General features: G+C 47.4%; 1 protein-coding gene across 4 annotated transcripts in view; it reads left to right on the plus strand.

Moving 5' to 3' along the window:
• The first annotated feature begins 7806 nt into the window (after positions 1-7806).
• FAT3 (FAT atypical cadherin 3) overlaps positions 7807-25160 on the plus strand; it is a 362716-nt gene continuing 345362 nt past the window's right edge. For all 4 annotated transcript variants that reach the window (XM_060179643.1, XM_060179646.1, XM_060179644.1 and 1 more), the window contains exon 1: positions 7807-7927. The gene's annotated coding sequence lies outside the window, so the exon portion shown is untranslated. The remainder of the gene's footprint in view (positions 7928-25160) is intronic.

Genomic DNA, 25160 nt, shown 5'->3' on the forward strand with positions numbered 1-25160 from the left:
GGGGACACCTCCTGTTTAAACTCTGAACCTCACTGGAAGTGTGCCCTTAGACCTGGCATTGTGAGGGAAAGCCCAGCCTCCTCTTAAGAGAAAAATCCTGGGGACCAGGTGGTAGTGAACTAGGTTAAGCACACACAGTGCAAAGTGCAAGGATTCTGGTTCAAAGCCCCAGCTTGTCACCTGTAGGGAGTGTCGCCTCGAAAGCGGTGAAGCAGGTCTGCAGGTGTCCATCTTTTCCCTTCTGTCTTCCCCCTCCTCTCTAAATTTCTCTCTGTCCTATGAAAAAAAAATTATAAAATGGCTGCAGGAGCAGTTGATTTGCAGTGCTGGTCTGGGTCTGACTCTGGGCAAGGAATGGGCCTTTCTCACAAGCTCCAAATTTCCAGAATCCTGCCCCTGCAGAAAACACATGTGAGAACCACTGATTTAGCTTCTGTTGGTCAGGTACATTAACAGAGTGTGAGGCTTCCTCCAGCCATTCTTTTTAAAAAATATTTATTTATTTATTCCCTTTTGTTGTCTTTGTTTTTTTTTTAATTGTTGTAGTTATAAGTGTTGTTGTTATTGATGTCATTGTTGTTGGATAGGACAGGGAGAAATGGAGAGAGGAGGGGAAGACAGAGAGGGGGAGAGAAAGACAGATACCTGCAGACCTGCTTCATTTCCTGTGAAGCGATTCCCCTGCAGGTGGAGAGCTGAGGGCTTGAACTGGGATTCTTACGTTGGTCCTTGTGCTTTGTGCCAGCTGTGCTTAACCCACTGTGCTACTGCCTGACTCCCTCCTCCAGCTGTCTTATCAGCTCCCATTTCATGCAACCTCAAGGCAATGAGACTGATATGTCTTTGTTCCCCCAGCAGGTGAATCTCTCATTGTGCCCACCATGTGACATTGACCTCAGAATAGACAGAATCTTTCTCTCCGGAGGAGCCCAGCTGGGGGAGCACAGACAGATACCAAAGCTGGTAACCAGGAGGATGAGACAGACTAGGAGGCCATCACACAGAAATCTGGTGCCACCACTACACAGACACAGCACTGGACCTGAGGGCATCAGGAAAAGGGACAGGTGAGTGCCACAGCAAAGCACTGAGAGGCAAGGTCTTTAGCAGAGAGGTCAGAGTTCCTGAGTGCCAGGGCAGGACTCCATTGGAGTGGCTGTCTTCCTGCCAGGGATCACTTCTGCTGCAGACTTCTCCAGTTGCAGCTTCTGTATGCACTCACAGTAGGGCTTCAAGGATGCTAACTAAACCCTTCCTAGGATTAGTAGAACTGCATGGTGATCCCATTCACCAAGCGGCAAACACAGATGGAAGTAGCTAGTTTTAAATTGATGCTTGAAGCAGAGCCAGAGGAAGAATTTTCATTCACCAAGAATCTGGTTTGAATTTGGACTGCTTTGAAAATGAAAAACCATATCCTATTATTAAATTCCGAATCTGTCACTTCCTTATAATCAGTACTGTTTTCTTTTCTTTTACTGAAAGTCAACTGTATTAGGTAGGTCATAATTTTTGAGTAAAAAAAAAAAAACCATAGTTATCAAATAGGAAAACAGATGTTGCTTTTTCACCTTCATTTGACAACAGCTCAGGGCAGAAAGGTGTTGGTTCAGTGACATTTTTGTTATGCAAATGGTTCGATACAGTTTGCTTTTGACAAATTACATTGACATTCAATGTAATTTTTGGTAACATTTGGTTTGATGAATTGACATGGATATTAACTTGTGTAGTCAACATATTCCAAAGATAAGGCTTAAACATGTATTTATGAACTCAAAATGAATAGGGGGTCTATATTTATAAATTTAAGATAATATACTAGCCTTTATTTGTAATACTTTCCCAGTTCAGTTAAGGTTTGAGTTTTAAAAAATCGGCTTTACTTCTGTCATAGAAAGATTTTCTTTTTCTCTTTGGTTTTGGGGTTTCTAAGTTTAGTAGGATTTTATTTTCTCCCCTTTCTTGCTGCATTAGTCAGTGAGTAATGTAACTCCTCTTACAGTGAGTGTTCCCAAGTCTCCCCAGCAGGCCTGGAGAGCTATGCAGCTTCACTAGGCAGAAGAGTGAGCACAACCAGCTAAGACACTGGGCCAGGTGAACACCTCCAGGAGAGTGCACTCTGCTTTTTCAACATTGAGATGTCATTCAACACATGCAAACAGTTGCCTGACTTGTACATTAAGTGAGAATTCTTCTGACTTTTGCTTTTTTAAAAATCTGTTTAAAAATTATTTGTTACTAGATAAAGTCAAAGAGAAGTTGAGAGGGGAGGGGGAGGTAGAAAAGGAAAGAAACAGAGAAACCCTTGAAGCAGTGCTTCACCACACATGAAGTTTTCTCCCCTGTGGGTGGGGACCAGGGGCTTGAACCAGGGTCCTTGCACACTGCAGTGTGTGCACTTAACCAGGTTTGCCACTGCCTGGCCCTCTGACTTTTCCTTTGATTATATTCATTTAGAAACAAGCCATGCTCTCTAAGTCTGGGGACTGCTTGTTTTTAAACTGAATTTTTTTTTTCTTATCACAGTAGTGGATCAGAGAAGGTGGTCTAAGTAGACTCCTTCATAAATGATTCATTTAAATAACAGTAGAATTGATGAACTCTACTACAATATGGGGCAGAAAATAAATACCCAGGACTCAAAAGCATTTGTTTGAACAGAGGTTTTAAATGGGAAACTATGGGGTGGGTTCACTTGCTGATAAGGAGGGCAGATGAAAACTTCTGGTGGTGATGATGAAGAGAGCCCACACTAGTAGAACTTAATAGATGTACCTACCACCTACAACTTTAGGTCCAAAATGTATGGCTACAAATCTTTTTTTCACTTGCATGCACGCTCAGCATCTCAAGTAATGATTAAAGACCCCTGCTGTGGAATAGTCATGAAATGACATAGATAGCTCCTGTGTAGCCCTTCTCACTGTAAAGGCTCTTCAGGTGGTCTTGGTAGGTGGGGACTTGGTAGGTGGGGACTGTGCATCCATGACCTAAAGACACGATGGGCAGGTACACAGAGGCCTTCACTGACCAGTCTAGCCCACCCCCACATAGTGGAGAGCACAGTATTTAGTGCTCAGGTGGATTTCTTTTTTAGTGAGCAAACAAACTAAAAAAGAAAAGGTGTAACATCCTAAAAGAACAGGCCATTGAGGTTGCATTAAAAATGAAAGACTGAAATTGCTTTTATTATTTATTTCTGTGTAGTCAAAAAGGGAAGTCATGGCCAGAGACTAGGGAATAAAGACATACTTTCCAACAATAAGAACAATTGTTAGGACAGTTCATTTGGTACAAATCAAGTTTTCAGCTTTGTCCAAAAAAGATCCCCTGCAACTGCAGTCAGTGACTTGGGCTGGAGAGTTCTGACAGTGGTTCAGTAATAGGGTGGGTGAAAGCACCATCTGTTGAGAATTAAAAAGGAAAAGCTGGTGTACTCTCCATCATGCCTACAATCCTAGCACACACAAGTGATAAAGTGTCACCTTGCAACATGATATTTTTGGTCTACATTGCTAAAAAGAAAAGAAAAAAAAATAAAGAAAATCCCACAGTTACCGCTGTTTTAATTTAGTTACTGTTGAGTTTTAATTTGGAGTTTGTAAGCTCCAAATTAGCACATTTTAATTACTGATCCTTTATAAGCCTCATTGTCTAAGTGGAGGTCAATTCAGAGAACTTGGAGTATGTGGCATGTGCCCACACATGGCTGTGATGTGTGCTCTCCAGAGTTTGGAATTGCCCAGCTTCACTTTGGGTATGTTGTGCCTCAGTTCCTTAGGGGCCAGACACCTTTCTTTAAACAGCTGACTTAGTAAAGTAAAGCCAGCGTAGTCACAGAAACTTGGGAGGAGGAGAACTAGAAAGAGGAGGAGGAGGAGGAACTTTAGTTCGAACTAGGTATTCTCCACACATTTTTTTTTTAAATCTTAGCTCCATGGGAGGATTTGTCTGAAATTACTGAAATAGAATGCAGAATGTGTGTGCACATGTATGCCTGTGTGTGTTATAGGAAGATATTCCATCTGTTTAGCCAAAGGGTTCTGTGACCCGGAAAGCTTAAAGAGCTGGAGGGATGCAGTGTGTCCAGGTTTTATAACACAGAGACTAGAGTGAGGAAGTATGCTTCTATAAAGTTATTTGAGCTATAGTCAACGTGAAGCATATATGTCATTTTTACACAACTTTGCAAAAAAGGTGAATTTGAAATCTCAGGATTTTTATGTATAACATGAGAAAAAAAGAATATACATGTTAGTGTCTCCCACCCCATTATACACACACTTTTTATAGGCTGGAGGGTGCTATCTGGAACATCATTTGCTATATCTATAGAAAAGCTTCCCTTCAGCAGCTGTGTGGGTAGCGAGAGGTCTTCCCAGGTTCTAAGCTAGAATTACAGAATTTTAGCATGGGACAGATAGTGCTGGATTCTGAATTCTGTTCTGGTTTGCAGCACTAACTTGAAGTTCAAAGAATATAAAGTAACTACCCAGGGTGGGGAGGATTGCCTAATGGTTGGTTATGCATAGACTTTCATGCCAGAGGTTCCAGAGTCCCAGATTCAGTCCCCCACACCATCATAATCCAGAGCTGAGCAGTGCTATGGTAAAAATAAAAACATATATATGTGTATGTATGTGTGCACATATATTCCTAATCTGCCAGCACATTGAATAGTTCTCAGGGGCTTCCCAGTGCAGTGCTGAGTCAGCTCTCTGTGTAAATATGTATTATGTGTGTATGTTTAAAAGTTATTAAATAAATATGTATATTTTTACACAGTTTTGCAAAAAGGTGAATTTGAAACCCATATATATATATGTGTGTGTGTGTGTGTGTATATATATATATATATATATATATATATATATATGTCTAAATTGTGCTTTGTTTTTATCATAGCACTACTCAGCTCTAGTTTATGCTGGGGACTGAACCAGGGACTCAGGCATGAAGGTCTTTTTGCATAACCATTATGCTGTCTCCCCACCTCTGAGAGGTTCTCATGATAATTTTATCAGATATACGTCATATACGTCATGTGCAGGGCTAATAGCACATAAGAAGGAACTTAGTAGAATTGTGACATGGCCAAGTAGTTAATACCTTTTGATGTGGAAGGTGAAGTTCTAGGCCAACCCAGCTCCCTCTAGAGTCTGTGATACCAGCCACCACCCAACACAGCCCCTTTCTTTTTTTTTTAATTTTATTTATTTGTTTTTCCTTTTGTTGCCCTTGTTTTTTTTTATTGTTATTGTCATCGTTGTTAGATTAGAAATAGAGAGAGGAGGGGAAGAGAGAGAAGGGGAGAGGACAGACACCTGCAGACCTGCTTCACCGCCTGTGAAGCGACTCCTTTGCAGGTGGGGAGCCAGGGACTTGAACCGGGATCCTTGTGCCGGTCCTTGCGCTTTGTACCACCTGCACTTAACTCACTGCGCTACCGCCCACCTCCCCACAGTCCCTTTCTTAATACCACTTGACTCTATCTGCTTCCAAAAATGCATATTACCCGAGTTTCTCCACAAATCCACTTCTGTTCTGAGTTGCTAAACACCTATTCTTAATTAAATACTTCCAGTAAAGGAAATCCCACTGCTTTCCTTAGTGGCCTACTGTGACAGCATATTGTTGAATGTGTCTGGAAGGTTCCAATGAGACAGACACACTTCAGCTAGTCACAGTGTCCCTTCCTTGGCTCCCTTTCCTGTGGGAACATTAAAACCCACCACTCTGTCCAGTGAATTCTCCAGCTTTGGATCTCTTCTTGTTCTTTGAATGTTCATGGAGTCATCACTAACATCCACTGTGTGTATGAGTCCTTGTGTGGGGAACTGGCACAGAGATGCAGGTAAGACCCCCAGACCTCTGCCGCCATGAAGTGCTCTGCTTCACCCACTCTATGCCTGCCACTGTGTGGGCACACAGCAGACACTTCATAAAGAGTCAGAATTGTCTGCCACTTATAACCAGTAAGGACAAGCAGAGGAGTGTCCCCGTTGGTCACCAGTAATGGTTCTTCCCCATGGCTATGCTGGCTAACTTCTGCTGCTCTATCCTTTCTCTGCTGGAGGAGGCCAGGCTTAGCTTCCCTGCCTGATTGGAAGGGCCAGCAGGGGGAAAGGCAGGTCCTGGCTAGGGAGGCAGCATCACAGCTGGACAGCAGATACCATATGGCCTCTTCAGGCCACCTTCCCAGGCAGGATGGTGGCCCACCTCTGCCAGCACATCTCCTGGGGCATTCCAGAGGCCACACAGCCTCCGACACACCCCCACACAAGTGCTTGCTCAGAGAGGCCCTGATTCATCAGGCCTTTGATATGGAGTAAGCTGCAGGTGTAGGTCCCACAGAAATGTCCTGGGGGGGGGGGTGGTAGGTGGAGTGTGAATACAGGGATGTGCTTTTCAGTGCCTTAGGAAACTGCTGCATTATAAGGAAAGTCAGGATGGAGTGGTGGTAGTGAGGCCTGAGGGACTGCTGGGCACAGAAGCCACTGGTGTTCATAACTGGCTCTGGTACTTAAGGGCCATCAGGGCATGGCTGTGGGTGCTCTCAGGAGCTGCTGCTGGAGCCCCTTGTGCGGCTGCCTCCTGGGGTGCAGGCCTGAGCCCAGGGGCTTCCAGTGACCCAGCACCATACCCCTCACACGTCTGCCCACTGCCCCAGAGGGGCCAATGTCTGCAGCTGCCCTAGAGGCCCCAGTCTCCCTGCCGATGGCAGGGCTGGAGCAGCGGTCCAGGAAGCAGCCCAGGAGCAGCCTGTCCCCTGCATGCGTGTGGTGGTGTGCATGTACAAGTGTGACACAAGCGAGTTTTCGAGTCAATGTGTAGGTGTATGAATGCTCAAAAGCAGGTGTGCAAGACTGAGTGTGTGCGCTGAGTGTTCCTGTGGGTGTGTGTGCGATGTGTGCCAGTGCATTTATGAGGTGAGTGTGCATGTTTGTGTGCTCAGTGTGAGTGTGAGCAGGCAGGTGGCCTACCTGTGAGTGTGCCTGCTGTGTGTGTCAGTGTATGCGAGTATGTGACCGGGTGGTTCTGTGTTGGGGGGGACACTGCGGGTGGGTGTGACCCGGGGTGCAGGTCGCCTCCCCGTGGTGTGTGCAGCCCACTGAGGACGAGGAGCCTGCTGGGCCAAGTGGAGTGGGCACAGCATAGGAGACAGGCGCTCAGGCGGCTCTCCCAGGGGCAGTTGGCTCTTGGGGCTGAGTTTCCTGCGTATGGGCGACCAGGATGAGAAAGCCCCTTCCCTTCCCGCTCCCCCCGCCCCCCACAGGGCCCGGGGTTCTCGGGGAGCGCACATGTAAAGGGCCCGCCTCCCGCAGCCCCGGTGGGGGGTGCAGCCCTGGTTCCCCGCGCTGGGCAGCCGCGTGTCCTGGACGCCCGCCCCGCCCCCGCGGAGATCCCTGCCCGCTGCGCGGCGGAGGCGGCAGCAGAGGAGGAGGCGGGCGGGGGCTCCCGGCAGGCTGCGCTGTGCGGCTGGCGGGAGGCGCGTAGGCATCGCATCGGCTTCGGCATCTGCTTCGGGACCGACCGCCGGCTCCTGCCTCCCGCCTCCCGCCTCCCGCCTCCCGCCTCCTGCCTCCCGCCTCCGGCCTCAGCTCTGCGGTGGAGCGCGGACTCGCGGAGCGCGGGACGGACGGGGAGGAGCGGCAGCCGCAGGACAACTTTCTCCCGCACCCTGAGGACGGAGGCGGAGGCGCGAACGAGGGACAGAGGCCACCTGCCGCTGGTGGTCCTAGCGCGGCGAGAGTTGGGCAAGTTTGGGGCGGAGGGCAGGGAAGGGGCTCCTGGCTCGCCAGCCCAACCCGCAGGTGGATGGTGCCCTCCGGGACTGGGCTTCCCTGCCCGCCGGGCTCGGGGGCTTTGGGGGGGGGGTGAGCAGATGACCCCGACCTCGGCCGCCGGAGGCTCTAGCCGCGAGGTGAGGGGCCGTCTCGCCGGGGGTGGGGGCCGGCACTTTGGCGGGGGCGAGGGCTGGGTTCCAGGGGGCTATGGCCTGGGGACCAGGGCACCATGGCCGGGGACCAGGGACCATGACCGGGGGACCAGGGGATTATGGCCGGGGACCAGGGGACCATGGCGGGGGGAGGGGGCGGAGGGCCAGGAGCCAGGGGCAGGGGCTGGAGCGGGGACCATGGCGGGCGGGAGGACAGGGACCAGGAGCCGGGGACCAGAGCCAGGCACTAGAAATGGGGGCACCGGGGCCGGGGACCGGGCCGGGCTGCGGGAGCCGCCGCGTCTGGCGGGCGCTGCGGGCTGCCGGCCTCGCTCGGATCGGCGCCCTGGCTCGAGGCCTCCAGCTATGCGGGCGGCGGCGGGCTCCGCGCCAGGGCCGCTTCCCGGCGCAGCGAGCAGGTGGGGCGGACCGGGGTCTGACCCGCTGGGGGTCTCCGGGCCGCGCAATGGCGAGCCAGAGCCTCGGGCTCCCAGCTGCCACCACGCTCCGCGCCAAGACACCAACTTTCATTGTCCGCCCTGCCTGCCCCTCTCGGGCCAGGATGGGGGCGCCCGGGGGCCTGGGGGTGAAGGCATCCCCCGGCGGCATCTGCGTGCTGAACGCGGGGACAGGTGTGCACAGGGTCCTCCCGGGTGCGGGGCGGGGTAGGTGCTGGGAGAGGCCTCCCAGGCCCCCAGTGTCTGGGCGCGGGCGGGCGACGTGGCCTTGGACCCGGGAGGGAGGGCCTTCTCCCACCCCGGGGCTGGAGGTGGTCTCCACTCTCGAGTTACTGAAGCTGGGCTGGAGGCGCAAAGCGGGCTGGCAGCGTCCCGGCCCTGGCCCCTCGCTGCCCGACTCCCGGTTTGCTTACAAGTTGGATCCAGCTCCTGCTGAAGTGTCAGATGTGCGGCAGCCCGGCTCCCAAGACCGGGCGGGGCGGAGAGGGGGTCCATCCCTTTGGCGGGTCCTTGGGAGTGCTGGGATGCACATGAACAGAGAAAAGAGCCCAGACCCTCCAGGCCACCGGCACCGCTGCCTTCCCTGCGCCGCGGTTTCATCAGAGGCCCGCGCCGCTTTCCAGCGGTGGAGGGGCATGCAGTCTTCCAGGGCTGTTCTGGCTTTGTGGCCGGCCCGGCGCCCAGTCATGCTGGCGGCCCACAATGACAGCGGGACCACCGGCGGCACTGCTGGGCCCAGTGCTGGCTAGGCGGCGACTGCCATCCAGGAATGGGAACCCAGACCACTAGGCAGTGTCCAGCTGGGAGCCCCTGTTCTTCTGGCCTGGCAGACTCCTGCTCTCCCCAGGGCTGTTCTGACTAGGGACAAGGAAGAGTGGGCAGAGCAGCAGGGGAGCAACGGAGAGGCTGAGATTTTGCAGAATCCTGGAAATTGCACAGAGCTGACTGTGCCTGCCTTTTTTTTTTTTTTTTTTTTTTTTTAGTTCTTATTCCTAAATTGGAGCGGTTGAGCAGTGAGAGAATAAAGAACAGCGAAGAAAACCAGGGCGCCAAGAGACAAAGCAAAAATGCATAATAACTTGGCGCTTTGATGTGCTCTTTTTTTTTTTTTTTCCAGCGGGGTGGCTGGGGGAGGGCTTATAGCACAGCATGCTGAGGAGCTGTCTGAGAAGCGCAGGAGCTGCTCTTAGAGAGGGACTCTTCTCCATGGAGGCTGCTCAGCTTGCATGCACAGTGAGCTGGGCAGAGAAAGTTCCAGAGCCATCTAGCTATGATGCCTTCATGTCTAGGTCACAGAGGGATCCACACAGAGGCCTGGCTCTGAGTCAGGACTGCTCAGCTGCTGGGCTGGCTCCTGTCCACCTGCTGGCTGCAGGGCCAAGTCCACTGCCAGTGTTTGCTGCCCAGTGATGGCCCTCCCCCTGTTCCACACTGCATTTATTTGCTGGGTTCTGACAGTCAGAACCCAGCCTGTTGTTCACTAGCAATTACAACTGAACTGACATCATCCCCCAGAGGAGCAGGCAGTACCTATGCTCACCTGCTTTGCCCAGATAGTGCTCTTTTGCTGGCTCTGTGGGATGTGGCACTGCCTTGGGCTCTGGGTGAATTCCCTTGCTTTGTTCATAGGTCCGCAGGGCCCATATGCATGCGTAATAGAAGGAAGCAGGTGTTTCCAGCAGGAGAGAGTGCTCAGGTTTCTGCTGGGCCTGTGGTGCCCCCCATTGCTGGGCTGTGCTATTCTGTTTGTCCACAGACCAGAGAGGTACAGCACATAGACCTTACCTGCCTGTGGAGTTGTATCTGGCTATTTGGTGCCCTGTGGGGCACAGTTGGCAGGTGGATGCATCTTCTCCTAAAGGGGAGTGAGAGGACACTATTGGGTCATCTGCTTTTTTTTCCGTGGAACCTTCCCTGGATTTCAGAGAGGGATGCTTGGATGGGATCGGGTAGGCCAGTTCATTCCATTGATTTCCTCCATTGCTGGGGAAAGGCTATTGATGAAATGATTGTAAGAAGCACCGGGGCTGGAGGAAAATTTTTAAATGGATCCTGCAGTCCAGAGGGGAGGACATGTCTGCAGCCAGTACTTCCCTACAGATAAGAATCCCCCAACAGTCCCCACCAGACCCCATCTATGTGCTAGTGTTAAACAGTTAAAGCGGAGGTGGGGAGCTTCTGGTCCACAGAGTCATTTGGTCTGATCCTATGAAGGCAACTGGAGCTTCTTTTCATAGCAACGTTGAATGCTAATTTATAAGTTGATAATTTTGCATGATTGGCAGATATGTAATTATCAGTTGGCCCTTGGCAAAAAAAAGGTCCCCCACCCCTGAGTTAAAGGAAGATGTGCCCTCCTGTATGTATTGCTGTGACTGTTGAACACTTTGTGATGTTTGGTTTGGGCTATGCTGATTCACATCTTTCTTCCCAGGGCTTTTGGCTTAGCTCCTTCACCACATGCCATGCCCTCATATCACACAGCCAGTACTGTGGCTCAGAGCACTTCCCCTGGAAGACCCTGAGAGTCACTATTAGGGGGAGGACTGGCAGGTTTGGTTATGTGGACTACTATGATTCTGCTGCTTCTTCCTTTCCACCCTCCTTTTTTTCACCTTCTTTTGCCATCTGAATTATCACTAGAACTCTACTTCAGCACAATGAATTCACTGCTCCCAGCAGCTATCTGTTACTTTCCCATTTTTCTCTTTCTTTATTTATTAGATAATCTAGGACAGAAAGAAATTGAGAAGGGAGGGGAAGGCAGAAAGGGAGAGAGACACCAGCTTTTGAAGCTTCCTGTCTGGAGGTTGGGGGTGGGGGGTTGAACCTGGTCCTTGTATATGATAACATGTTCACACAACTGGGTACTGGATACTCTACTTCTGGCCCTGTTCTCTGGACTCAGAGGACTTCTCAGACTTGGCAGTTGAGGAGGCAGGCGCACCAAAATAGGATCTGGGTTCCAGGACCAGTGACAAATGGCAGCTCCAGTGTTTCTGGGTTGGACTGGCATCTCTGTGAGTCTTAAATGTGGCTGGTGCTGAGTTGGTGATATTTTTTATATGAAATACCAGAGATAGGCATTTGAGTATGGATTTATTGACATGATGATAGAGAAAAGAGAAACTAGTTTTAAATAAGCACTTAGTGGTCACACTCTCCCTGTGGCTGCTTCCTTCCCTGCTCAGAATTGTGTGAGTATGGGGTAAGTAAGGGCTGTCTAGGGAGGCTGCAGAATTGCCCTTCCTTAGACCATGCTTTCTGCTGTGCAGCCTGGGCAGGACACTGTGCAGGACCTCTGGAGGACCCCCCCCCCCCAGGTCTCACTCTTTCATCTTTCTTGCTAGACTGTAGGTCATGGCCTGTTTAATAAAGGAAAGTGTTTCATCGACTCTTGCTCTGTACCTTACACATCTATCCCTTTGTTTTTATTCCATTGATTGATGTGGAATTTCCAGTCATTTCCTATATTTCTGCTTTCATAAAAAAAAAGTCTTCTATTTTGTTTCTTTCTTTCCACTTTGTAAATTCATTTATTTTAAAGTTCTTTTCACCAGTATTTATTGAGCCTAGCTCCCTTTTGAAGGCTGTGGGCAGAATTCAAATTTGTCCTTTGTAAAAGCAAATCAAACTTCAGCAGTGTGCTCTTGCTGCTGGGGGGAGATGGAGGAGTGCCCTTGTGTGTAAACTAGGAGTCAACACACGGCTATATTCATTCACTAACAAGAGTGTTGTGTACAGCTCTAGGGAAAGGAGTGAGTATGAGCTAGAATAGACTTGTAGGAAGAGTGCAAAGTACACAACCCTGTATAAAATTTTGAGTCAGGTCTTAATATTATATGCAAAATATTATAGAATTACTGAATCCTCAGTACTTAAATTTTTTTTTTTTTACTTTTCACCACTTCCATCACCGAAGGTCTGTGTCCCCATACCCATTTTCCTAGATAACTACTATAGGTCTCCCACAGCCTTAGAGGTTGACATTCTTTTTCATGTTCATATATTCAGTTGTCTATATTCCGCATATGAGTAAAACCATTCTGTAGTTGTCCTTCACCTCCTGACTGGCTCCACTAAGCATCATCTTCTCCAGTTCCATCTGTTTCATCCCAAAGTACACAATATCATCTTTCCTTTATTGCTGAACAATACTCTGTTGAGTAGATGTCACTTAACTTTTTTTTGTTGCCCTGGTTGTTTTATTGTTTTGATTATTATTGTTGTTGTTGATGTCGTTGTTGGATAGGCCAGAGAGAAATGGAGAGCGGAGGGGAAGACAGAGAAGAGGAGAGAAAGATAGACACCTGTAGACCTGCTTCACTGCCTATGAAGCAAACCCCCTGCAGGTGGAGAGCCAGGGGCTTGAATCAGGATCCTTATGCCTGCGCTGTGCGTCATGTGCACTTAACCCTCTGCGCTACCACCCAGCCCCCTCCCATAACTTTTTTATCCAGTCATCTGTCAAAGGGCATTTTGGTTGTTTCCAGACTTTTTCTATTGTGAATATGATGAACCCTTATTACTGAGGGCACAAGACACGGCTTCTTTCAAAAGAGCATCTTCCTGAGACCAGCCAAACAGGCTGCTGAAATGTTATTCATTATTTTGGGGAGACAACAGAATTTTTTCAGACTTGTATCCACTGCCCTCTGTGCACCCTTTCAAGGAGGATCCATGAGCCTGCTTCACTGTGTGGGGAAGGTGTGTGCATAGGCATTGGTGAGAAATCACACAGCTGCCCCCCGCCCCATGGCCCCTGGGCCATGTCTCCAATTCTGGGTGTTTTAGATAACTGTCAGAAGTACCTTAAAAGTGCTGGTGTAGGGGGCTAAGTGATGGCGCACCCAGTTAAGTGCACACATCACTACGTACAAGGACCTGGGTTCCAGCCCCCAGCCCCCACCTGCAGGGGGGAAGCTTCACAAGTGGTGAAGCAGGTCTGCAGGTGTCTCTTTCTCTCCCTCTCTATTTCCCCTTCCCCTCTCAATTTCTCTCTGTTCTGTACAATAAAATAGAAAGAGGGAGGGGAAATGGGAGCAGTAGATTCATAGTGCTGACACTGAGCCTCAGTGATAATCCTGGTGCAATTAAAAACAAAAGTGTCGGTGCAGCACCTGGAGAAATAACTCAGCTGACAGAGTGCAGGCCCTGCATGCCCCAAGTGGCCTGGCTTGATCCCTGTGCCAGAGTGGTGCTGTGGCTTTTCTTACTCTCTCAGGTTCTGTCTTCTGTGAAACTATCATGAAATAAAATGAATAAACTGCCCTTTGGGGGGCATCCTTTAATAAATAATATGTGTGTGGTCCAGGAGGTGGCACAATGGACAAAGCACTGGACTCTCAAGCATGAGGTCCTGAGTTTGATCCCCAGCAGCACATAATATCAGAGTGATGTCTGGTGGTTCTTTCTCTCTCTTCCTTTCTCATAAATAAATAAATAAATAAATAAATAAATAAATAAATAAAGTCTTTTAAAAAGAAAATAATCTGTGCTTTAGTTTATCAAATTTTTGAGGTGTTTTTTTTTCATGGCAATCCCTGAAGTTTTCAGACTACCCTAGGACCACATAGTGGTCCTCAAGCAGGAGACCCCATCCTTAGTGGCACGTTAGAGCCCACAGAAACTTTTATACCAGAAGATGCTCAGTTCCATCTCCTCTTCCATCCATGGAATTCATGATAGACCCAAGTTTTAAAACCCTCAGTGGGTTTCAGGGAAGCCCAGATGGGGCCACAATGCTACTGAGGCAGGTGTCTAGTCAGAAGTGGGAGCTTCACCTCAGGAAGCTCGAGTGCCAGGAGGACCTGCTCTGACCCCTGCTGCACACCCCACTGTGGATGTTGGGCTTTGCTGCTGCAGTACCTTTAGTTGAACTGGACAGACTGGAGGAGGCACTTGGGAGGTGCAGGCCCAGCTGTCTACATGCCCAAGGCCTTGAATTGCCCATGGGTGGCAGTGGGCCCACTAATGTGGATGTTATCACAGTGTCTTCCAGCTTTGCCTCAGTTCTTTCTGCAGTGGCACCGCTGCCTGACCCAAGATCATCTTCCTGGACAGAAATTATTCTCCTGCCATTCTGGGCTCCTGATGTGGAGCCTGCATTTATGTATTTCTGAATTTGGGAGTGAATTCATTGTGACCCATTGCTGTCTGCCACCTTTCTTTTTACCTGTAGAGATTACAAGAGATGCATTGCATAGTAAAGAGAACCATGTTCTCAGGGAGCTTAGCCCAGCTGTGGCTCAAGAGGTATTCACCTAAGGAAGAGTCATGGCTCCTAAGAGTGTAGGAGCGGGAGGCTCCTTTAGCTTAGCAGGCCTGCTAGTGCCTAAGTCAGAATGGGCCAGTCCTGCAGGCTGTATGATGGCTTGTCCTTGATCCTGTCTTCTTCTAGGTAAGGTTGGTGAGGAAGCTCAGTGTTAGCAGACATAGGGCCTAAAGCTGTTCTCTCTTTTAGAAATTTAGCATCTAGGCCTGCTGATTGCTCTGCAACATTAAATTAAAAAGTCAAGTAGATGGTATGCCAAGAAACACTCTTCCAGAACGTGGATGAGAAGGCAGGCATCCCCCTTGGGTGTTCAGCACGACCGTAGATGCTAGGACTTTGTGAAGCAGGTGCACATCTGTTATCAGTTCTTCTTTATTTCTTCTCTGAGAGGTCAGAGATAAGCCTATTTGTTGAAGGGTAACTGAAAGTTTAATTGTAACTTCAAGATGTCAACTAAATTAAATTACCAATAATAGGAAAATTACAACCCTTCCAATTCTGTGGACGGTCAAAAAGTAAGCACTCTGGAGCAGCGTTTATGTTTCACATTTTGAAATAAGCTCCAGATTATTTTTTAATTTTTTCAATTTGCTTTCCTCCCCTTTTGTTGCCCTTGTTGTTTTATTGTTGTTGTAGTTATTGTTGTTGTTATTGATGTCATCATTTTTGGATAGGACAGAGAGACATGGAGAGAAGAGGGGAAGACAGAGAGGGGGAAGAGAAAGACAGACACCTGCAGACCTGCTTCACCGCCTGTGAAGTTACTCCCCTGCAGGTGGGGAGCTGGGGCCTCAAACCAGGATCCTTATGTCGGTCCTTGAGCTTTGCGCCACATGTGCTTAACCCACTGTGCTACCGCCTGACTCTCCTAAACTCCAGATTATTAATGCTGCTAAGTATAACTGAACACTATTCAGCACTTGTAAACATCTGAACGTGTGCCAGATAATACAGATTAAACCTAGTGACAAATGTGCCTAATGACAGTGTAAATGTCATTTTTTTGTCAGATAAATGTTTTGTGTTCTTTCTTTAAAGGTAGAATGAGACTGTTTCTCAGGAAGAGGAGTAGCATGGTCTTTCTTTTTGAAACCTAGAGCATCTATTACAAAGGACATTTTGTTGATTTGTTTAAGCCTGAGTACGTGAATAATATTTTGAACGTCTGAATTCAGTTTTGCAGATAGGTTTGAGATTCTCTGTTTTGCTCTGCACTTGTTGAAGGCAGTGTCTGGCTGAGGCTGTGTTGTGTGATGCATGGGTATGGAACCCCGCCAGCCAGCTCCCTCAGATTGGCCTGGCTGGAGTCTCCTGTGAAGAAAATGCCCAGGGACATGGGCCAGGTGCAGGTTGCTTAAACATTGCCAGGCGACAGAAAGAGGGTACAAATCCTCTCCTAAATTAAAAGACAGTAGTGACTCCTTCAGTCACATGAATCCCAATCCAGTGTATGGCAGTCTTTCTTGAGAATTAGGAACCTATCTGATAGGAAGAGAAAGGCATTTTAGAATGTCAGTTAAATGAGAAAATATGCCCGGGATTGTGTGTGGTTAAGAAATGTTGAAATCTGGCGTCTGTATGTAGACATTGCAGGATGGCCTAGGTAGTGTACAGGTTTGGGTTTGTTGATGGGTCTCCTGCCCTTGCCTGGTGAGCTTCACTCCGCCAGAGCCCTTCTGTGTCATCTGCATTGCTGAGATCAGCCATGGATGGGGAAGGGCAGTTGGGAAGGGGTCCAGGAGACTTAGGTGGAGGGACACTGTTAACTTTGGTGGTGGATAGTGCACGGTAACGTATATCAGGAAGAAGCTTGAAAGTGTACCCCTAAAATGTACAGCCTTCTAAACCAGTGTGACTCCAGTAAAAACAACCAGGTTGGAAGCAAGCTCATCACAGCTGTTGGAAGTTGATCATTTTTTAGGATTCATTTTATTTCATACTTTATATGAGTTTCATGGGGGGTGGGAGGGAGGCAGAACTTTACTCTGGTGCACGTGGCTCCAGGGATGGAATCAGGAGCCTCAGGCATGTAGGTCCTGTGCTCTACCAGCTGGGCCACTTTCTGGCCACACACTTAGTGCTGCTTGGCTTCAGTGGACTTTGCTGTCTTTTTTTTTTTTTCTTTTCCATGGATGAGTCTGATGCTGTTTCTGTACCGAGGCCATGCCTGAGAGAGCACATCACTTTTCCTAGCCTGGGCTGTATCTCCAGGCCCATGAAAAATGAGGTTGGGGAGTGAAGTTGTTGCTTTGGCAACTCCAGTGTCAGTTCTGGGGTCAAATTCTTTATGACTGCTAGCTTGCTGTGCTTCTCTGAAGCAGAACTTACAACCATCTCTGTACTTCTCCATGTTCTCCTTAGTTCTATGGTTGGTGACTTCCACTCCATTGTTAGTCATTGTTTTGATATCCATGCTGTACAGTACATCTTCTATGTATCTGGGACTCATGATTAGAAAACCTTGAACGTTCCACATTTAGTGAATAAAGACATAATTCAGGAGTGCTGAGTAGTAAGGAAAGAAGCACCTTCCACCAAGCCAGGCAAGGTTTGCCACTGCCTGTTGACAAGATCATTTTTTAAAAATGTTTATATATATATATATATATATATATATATATATATATATTGCCTCCAGGGTTAATGCTGGGGCTTGGTGCCTGCACTACGAATCCACTGAGGCCATTTTTTCCCTTTTGTTGCCCTTGTTGTTGTTGTTGTTATTGTTATTGCTGTCATTGTTGCTGGGTAGGACAGAGAGAGTTCGAGAGAGGAGGGGAAGACAGAAAGAGGGAGAGAAAGATAGACAGACACCTGCAGACCTGCTTCACCGCTTGTGAAGCAACCCCCCTACAGGTGGGGGAGCTAGGGACTTGAACCAGGATCCTTATGCCTGTCCTTGCGCTTCACACCATGTGCGCTTAACCCGCTATTGCCTGGCTCCCAAGAACATTTTTGTTATGTTTTGTTTTGTTTTACCAGAGCACAGCTTAGCTCTGGCTTATGTGGTACAGGGGATTGAACCTCAGGCATGGGAGTCTGTTTGCATAACCATTATGCTATCTCCCCCACTCAAGAACAGCTTATTCTGTGTTTCTTCACTCCTCATCTTCATAGCTATTTTCCCTAATGAGGAACCATCAGCACAGTCTGGTATTCCATCCCTTACAGCTCTAGCCAGTCCCTCACAGGATTTACAGGTGGGGTTTATGAGTGTACAGTTGATCTTTCTGGTGCTCCGTTTGGCCCCACAGTCTGTGTCCTTCGCAGTGGCATGTGGAGTGCTCCTGTCCCTTCCTCTGAGATCAGGGAGCACACTGGACTCACAGTGCCTGGCAACTTCAGGAGGTGGCTTCTCAGCCTTGCCCATGCATCTGGATGCCCCATCCACGGGAAGATCAAGTGACTCAAGTCAGAAAGACAGCAGGCAGTCATGTTGAGGGAAGATGACACTAGGGAAGCCCTGCATTCACAATGGGTCAGTAATACCTGCCATTTATATTCAGGAGACCAGCTTCAGTGATGGCGTCACAGCAACTGACGGGGTAGTCTGGGGGACAGGAAATGGAAACCTATTAATTGCCCATCAAAACTCCCAAATTTTCCTGAACAATCAATAATCAGATAACGTTCTTTTACTTTTACTTTACTAAGTGTAGAGTTTGTAGGTACAAGTGTTTGCCTTAGTCACTTTATTCCCCAGTTGTATTTGGCAGTATCCATGGTTTATCCAATGTATGTGCTTACTTCTTTTGAAAAGTAGGGCTAATCACACAGTGTACTTCCTCTCCAAAGAGAAAAAGAGATACAGGTATTTTATAAGATTTACCATTTTCATACAGCTCATTAGTGGTTATTACAGTAATCAGAGTGAATAAGCCTAGATTGCTCTTATACAATTGATGTATTTTTAAATGTGAGTATAAATCAGATTTTCCCACACAAATCAGATTTTAAATGTATTATGGAAATTCTATGTCCATGTAAGCAGATTCTGTGGCAAGTCCTTTTATAAAGTAAAGCATATTTTGTTGCTTCTTAATATCTCTTTTTTTTTTTTTAAGTTTAAATGTGTGTCTCATTTCTCAAAGAGTGTCTGCATATGGGAGAGGCATTTACCTTGAGTACTTGGAAATAGTTTGAGTTTGCCCCTCTCTCAGTGTTGCTTTTCACAAAAAGCATCAGAAGAGGCAAAAGGAGTAGGGGACAGAAAGGTGTGTCCCCCAGTGTGGAGACACCAAGAGGACATGGACTTGGGAGGCGTTTTGACTGAAGGTCACACACCTATGTATGGGCTCATGTTCACAAGGGTGTTTGTTCACAGTCCAGGACAGAAGCACACTTGGAGGAAGGAGCTCAAGTCAAGACTTGGGTCTCCTAACTCATCAGAAACTTCAGAATCTGCATGTCAAAATAATGTCCCTACAAAGGTGCAGGGAGCTTTTCTAATTAATAACAAATTAAATCATGTCATAGCACCTATGCTGCAACTAATTGTGATTCTGCAGATCACAGGGAGGGGCATTCCAGAGGGTCCCCATTTGCTGCTTTTTGGAGCCCAGGGGCCCAGGATGCATATGTGCCATCTGTGTATAGTCAAACCATTGTTTGTAGAAATGCATGTTTGGAGTTTCTGGCAGTTAGTAACAGACTAAGATACCAGTCTTATAAGCATCCCAGTGTCATGATTTTTTTTTTCAATTATTCTGCACTAAAGCATTCTTTTAGGGGGCAGTCTGGTAAAATCAGCCCACGAAAAGGTGTGTGTCTGAGGAATGTCATATTACAAGAAGTGCCCAATAAATATCTAGAGTGAATGGAAATTGAAAAAGGCCATGTCTGTGCCTGTCTTTTAGACACTTTGTCTTCTGTGAGCTTAACACAATCTCATTAACACCAGATCCATGGGAGCATGAGAGATGTGTAATGCTCTTAATTTCTTATTAGATGATTTGTGTTTATTGAAAATTGACCTGAAGGTACACTGAATGCAGAGTTGTCCTGGGTCTTCTTTGCCCTTAGAGCCTGTCCAGTGGTGCACACACGGCAGGGACAGGGAGAGCTTATTTCTGGGGGACTGACTGAAGACAGTGAGTTAAACCTTGGCAAGGCCTTAGGAGTGTGTGACTGTGGACTCAGCTGATCTTCCCCGGCCACTTTGTTCTTGTGTAGAAGCAGATGAACCGGGCCCACGAGCTAGGGAAGAACTGTGGAGCCCACTTCCTCAGCAGCTCCCAGCAGGCCTCACCACACATTTAATTGTGTGCTGGTAAGGCTGGCACTGCCCCAGCTCCCAGGGAGGCACACATTACACTAATCAGCTGGGATATGCTGCATATATTGATTAGAGCAAGATTCTGTTATGCAAAAATAAAGACAATCCTTACAAATAGTGGGGAAGTAATTGAGAGTAATTAAAAGGCAGATAACTCCTTCACAGTTCCTTGCATGAAAGGACATTTTGATCCTTTGCTTCAAGCCGGCTTCTGCGTATTGTGGAGCTCTTGGGCCGAGTGCAGTGATGAGATGATATCCCCTCTCATGGGGCTGCAAGCACACTTTTTTTCTTGGGACTCTCTTGCTGGGTACCTTCGCCTTTGTTTCCTTCCTGGGGGCTTTCATTTCTTGGCCGGAGCAGTAGCAGTTTCCCTGATGAGAACTGAATGGATTCCAGTATCTAGGGAAGGTGAAATTGCCTTGGAACCTCCTAGGATTCAAGTCCAGGACCACTGGAACTGCATCTCCTGCTGCCCAGTTCTTGTACTTGTGGGTATTGCTGGCCTTGAGCTGGAGGCTCTGTGGCTCTCTGCTCTGACATGTGGGTGGGTAGGTATGTGAGTGGGGACATGGATGTGGAGGAGGGAATGATTGGCACGTGTGAGAGTGACTTCAGAGCACCTTTGTGATCTGAGATGTTGAGTTATAGGCAGAAGAGACTGGGTCGGGAGAAGATGGCTACTGCATCAGACACTTAGCAGGTGTACTTCTGAACCTCCTTGGTTGAGTGCTAGGAGTCCACTTTCACTTCTTAGAGAAAAGGATGGGGAGGGAATGGAGCCAGGAGCTCTGTCCTTCCTGAGTAGGACTGGGACTTGAACCCAGACCTCTGTGAACAGTGCATCCTCTCATATCCCCAGACATCTGCAGGAGCTCTCACTTTCAGGGCTTAGTGGTGGGGCCAAAGTGACCATGAGCTTCTCTTAGATTTCAGGGATGGTTGAATACTTTTCATTCATGTCATTCTGTGGTATTTCCCATAATCTGGTTAAATGTGAACTAGTACTTTGAATTAGACTTCAAAGTTGTTATGTTCTCTTTTTGAAAGCTCTGATATAAATGGGTCCTGATCCTACTGGGTCCTAAGGAACTTTCTGGAATTTTCAGAGAGGAAACCAAGATGGCAGTTGGTGGGAAGACACTGACGTACTTGTGCTCTAGCTTTGTATGTTGCCCGGGACTTACATGTTTAGGCACTGGGCCGGGGGGTGCAGGTTGGGGAAACACTGAGTTATGGAGACTTCATCCCCCTTTGCCCAGCAGCTGAAGAGGCACCCACACCCACAGGTCTAACGGCCTTTTACCAACTTTTGGTAGCAGAGCCTCGCTGTAGCCAGCATTGCTAATAATAATGAGGAGAAGACAAGCACTCCACCTAAGTTCATCCCAAGGGCTGTCTGGCAGACCACATGTACTGTGATCATGGGGAGCTTGAGGAAAGAAGAGTGAGGATAGAAATCCTGCAAAGCAGACCTTCCCAGACATCCTGCTGCTCTTCAGACGCTGAAGTGATGGCAGGTGCAGAGAAGGTGTCTTTGACAATAAGATAGACTCACATTTGTTTAGTTCTTTACCTGCCGCGTGAACATTTCTGCGCGCCCTGTGTATGTTAGTAACAGCTGTGCTGGCAGGAAGCGTGCCTGTGTCACGGCTCTTCTCTCCCTTACCTAATCAGGCAGATGCTTTGTGTGGGGGTGATGGAGACCCATGAGTGACTGCCCCCAGGCGAAGGGCTCCATGGGGCCAGCTCAGGGTCCTGGGGTTCTCACTGCTTGTCTAACTGCTTGGGCTCTGGGTCTGTTGCCATGCTCCGTTACTGATGAGCCCTGACAGGTGACTCCTCTTGGGAGTTGTGTTCAAGTGATAGGCCCCTACAGTGGCCCAAGAAATGTCCACTTCTCCAGACCCTGGTGCCCAGCCTGGCCTGGCCTGACTTCCAGCCTGGTCTGTCTTCCTAACCTCCAGTTTGCTTAAGGCACCAGGAAGCAGATAGAGGGGCCAGGAATATTGGCAGCAGGAAGATGCTCATCTTGGAAATAGCTTTCACTTCCTGGTGAGTCTGCTAACACAAGGGAGGAGTGGAAATGCTAACCAATGCCCAAGCTACTGCGCCACCCTCTGGGCTGGCTTCCAGATCCCGGGGTGCTATGGGCTGGGTCTGGTGACTTCCCGACAGACAGACTCTGTCCCCAGACTGATGCGCTCTCTCCACTTCTCCATGCTCTCAGGCTGAATGGGCAGAACCAGGAAGCAGAAGTCTGCTATTTTCTGATTTTCTGTTCTCAGCTGAATGTAAATAAAAAGATGGAAGATAAAATGCAGAAAATTGCATTAGCTTGATTAGGTGTCTCATTTGCATAAAAGAGTCTTTGAATCACAATTACCCTCTGGCTTTGGACCCTGTTTTTCTTGCCTTTTCTATTATCTGCTCCAAGGTCATTACTAAAAGGCTCACTGCTTCTTGGAAAAAGACTTCCTGAAATATTAATTTTAGTGCCCAAAGTAGATTCATAGGGCTTGGTGAATAGCTTGAGGCTGTGGCAGGATCACTAAGGTAAGAAAGTTATTTTTTTGACTTTGGAAAGAGGGGCCAGGAATTTATTAATGAGCCGCCGGAGGCTCAGGTCCATTGTGCTGGCTTGTGTGAGAGGTGTGGGCCACCCTCTGGATGTTACTTGGCCTGGACAGCTGTGAGACAGCCACAATGGTCAGACCTCCTGCTCAGACTGCAGAGGGTTCTTTGTTTTGTTTTGTTCTCATTTACTGGGGCTGGGTTTAGACTTGGGTGCCTAAAGCTCCAGGTGGGAAATTGACTTGTGGCACATGGACCCTGGAAGAATTTTTCTTTATTTTTTATATGACTGGAGCTAGAGTATTCAAGATTTTGTTGAATGCCCTTTCAGTTTGTAGTTGCTAGAACATAAAAAGCTGACTTAACATCTATCCATCCTTGTTTTCCTTGTTCAACCACAGCCTTGTCTGTATTATTTAATCCAGTGCATTTAAAAGAAGTTGTATTCCCCTACGATAGAGGGAAGAACCCATCTCCCTTAGTAACTAATGATAATACCACAAGCACCACTCCTGAAAACAAAATAAGACAAAACAGCAAACCCCAAAGTGAGCTGGAAGGTTTTGCATCATTACTGTCGACAGCCCGAGGCTGTAACAGATCTACTTGGAGAGAGTTTGGCTCATCTTGTTGACATACTATTTTGTCTGCTGTGGGTGCACATGCATTATTCTTGGATCAGAAAACATGGATCAGTTGACAAACGTCAGCAACTTATTTACCTCATCTCACTTAGGAAATACCCTTGGAAGTGAAGTGTCGATTGCTCCTCCCAGCCAGTGTTGCTCATAGAATGGCCCTCTAGCTCTGCTGCAGCTTTTTCCAATCTTAGTTATGCATTCCCTTCCTCCCCACCCCCCAGCCTCACATTGCTATAGTCATTTCTGCTTTACTTTAAGAAGTGGTTTGCTTAATGTAACAACAAAATAAAGCATGGATTAGAAACAGCATTTCAGTTTCAGACTTAATGCCTTTGTGATATCTCATTGCCATGCAAATGAGATTCCAGGAGGTCATCCCTTCAGCAGTTGCTCCAACCCTCATATCTACTTGATATTCCTTGGCCAAACTTACTACCCATTCATTACTGAGCTCGCCTAGGTGTTTAACTCTTTGTTGGCTTTGCGCCTGCTTTCCAGTGGAGATTGCTAACCTCACTCTCCAGAGGGCCCTCTGGCCCTTGCTCCTGCTTCTCAGCATCTCTAGCCTCAGAAAGCCTCGCTCTGTTTGCAAGGTGTACTCATGTATATGTGCATTATGGAAAAGGCTTCCTGTGCTGTCTCAAGTGCTGTGACCATTTCTGACTGCTGTATCTTGAGATGCATTTCTCTTGGCACCCAGGACAAGCAGTTGCAATCATGTGTGAGATCCTCTAAGAGGTGTACCTGTACTGCTAAACGTCCATGTAATACTTTTTAAAAATTAATTATCTGGGGGCTAGGAACACAGAACTTTGCTGGTGGGTATGGTGTGGAATTTTATCTTATAATCATACAGTCATGTAAGCCACTACTAATCACAAATAAAAAATAAAAAATGACTTGTAAAAACAGGCTAATTAAAAAATTAATAGCCTGTGGTTCAAATGTGACTTAATCTGATTTAACAGATGTGTTCATTGTAAATGGTTACTAAAGGTGAAGGAGCCAGGATTTCATTAAATAGAAGACCAATGCCTTTAGTGATTATGAATTCTTGCTGATGTTTCACTTGCAAAGTTAAAGGACTTTTTAAAAATCCACAGTTTCTACTTTATTTAGCTTATGTGGCCTATGTCACAGAATCCATAGTTTTCAGATGTGTGGGCTTTATTTTAATTATGGTAAAATCTTTTCACTTAAAGATGCCCCTCCAAGTTATAAATTTTGTAAAGAAATAAATGTAGTTTGTGACTGATAAATTTGGATTTACTAAAATAATCAGAAATATACACTCAGGTTCTCCTGAAACATCACCTGTGTGGAAGCCTCCCTACCACACCCACACCATTCTCCCCATCCCCTTTACTAGCGGGGGACCTGTTGAAACCCAGCAGTGAGAGGAGGTAGAACAGGCATTTGCTGATGTGAGAGACAGTTTGACTCTCACGCGCCTTTGCTGTCACTGTTCATGATCACAGGTGATTCAGTGCTGTGAGTCCAGGCATAGGGGAATTCTCACAGCAATGAGTTTGCTTGGAGGGCATTTGGAGAAAGTTTTAAATATTAGTTTGCTCTGAGTTAGATGGAAATGGCCTTTGCCCAAAGCCTTGATACAAAAATTGCTTTGTTCTGTGTTTTGGGAAATTGTTTTTTTTTTCTAAATAGAAATATGTCATAAAATGTATATGCTTTTTAAATTAGTAGTTCAAACATTTTCCAACCTACCAAAGTCCATTGTTTCTGAAAATTGAGTACATGGAATTCAAGCTCGCAAACCCAGTGCCAGAGTTCTCTGGGCCTCTCATCTCAGATGCTGCCAGGTGAGCCAGCTGCTGTGCCTATGGCCTGGGTGGGTCCAAGTCATGGGTCAAGGCTTATACTATGGATGCAGGTTCCAAACTACACACTTCTCATAGATTATAACTTTTAGACAGTCATGGCAGACTTTATTAAGACAGCTTAGAATAGCAGTTTTTGACTGTGTTCTGCTCACTGA

The sequence above is a fragment of the Erinaceus europaeus genome, chromosome 20, assembly GCF_950295315.1.
Source record: "Erinaceus europaeus chromosome 20, mEriEur2.1, whole genome shotgun sequence".
NCBI classification, from domain to species: Eukaryota; Metazoa; Chordata; class Mammalia; order Eulipotyphla; family Erinaceidae; genus Erinaceus; species Erinaceus europaeus.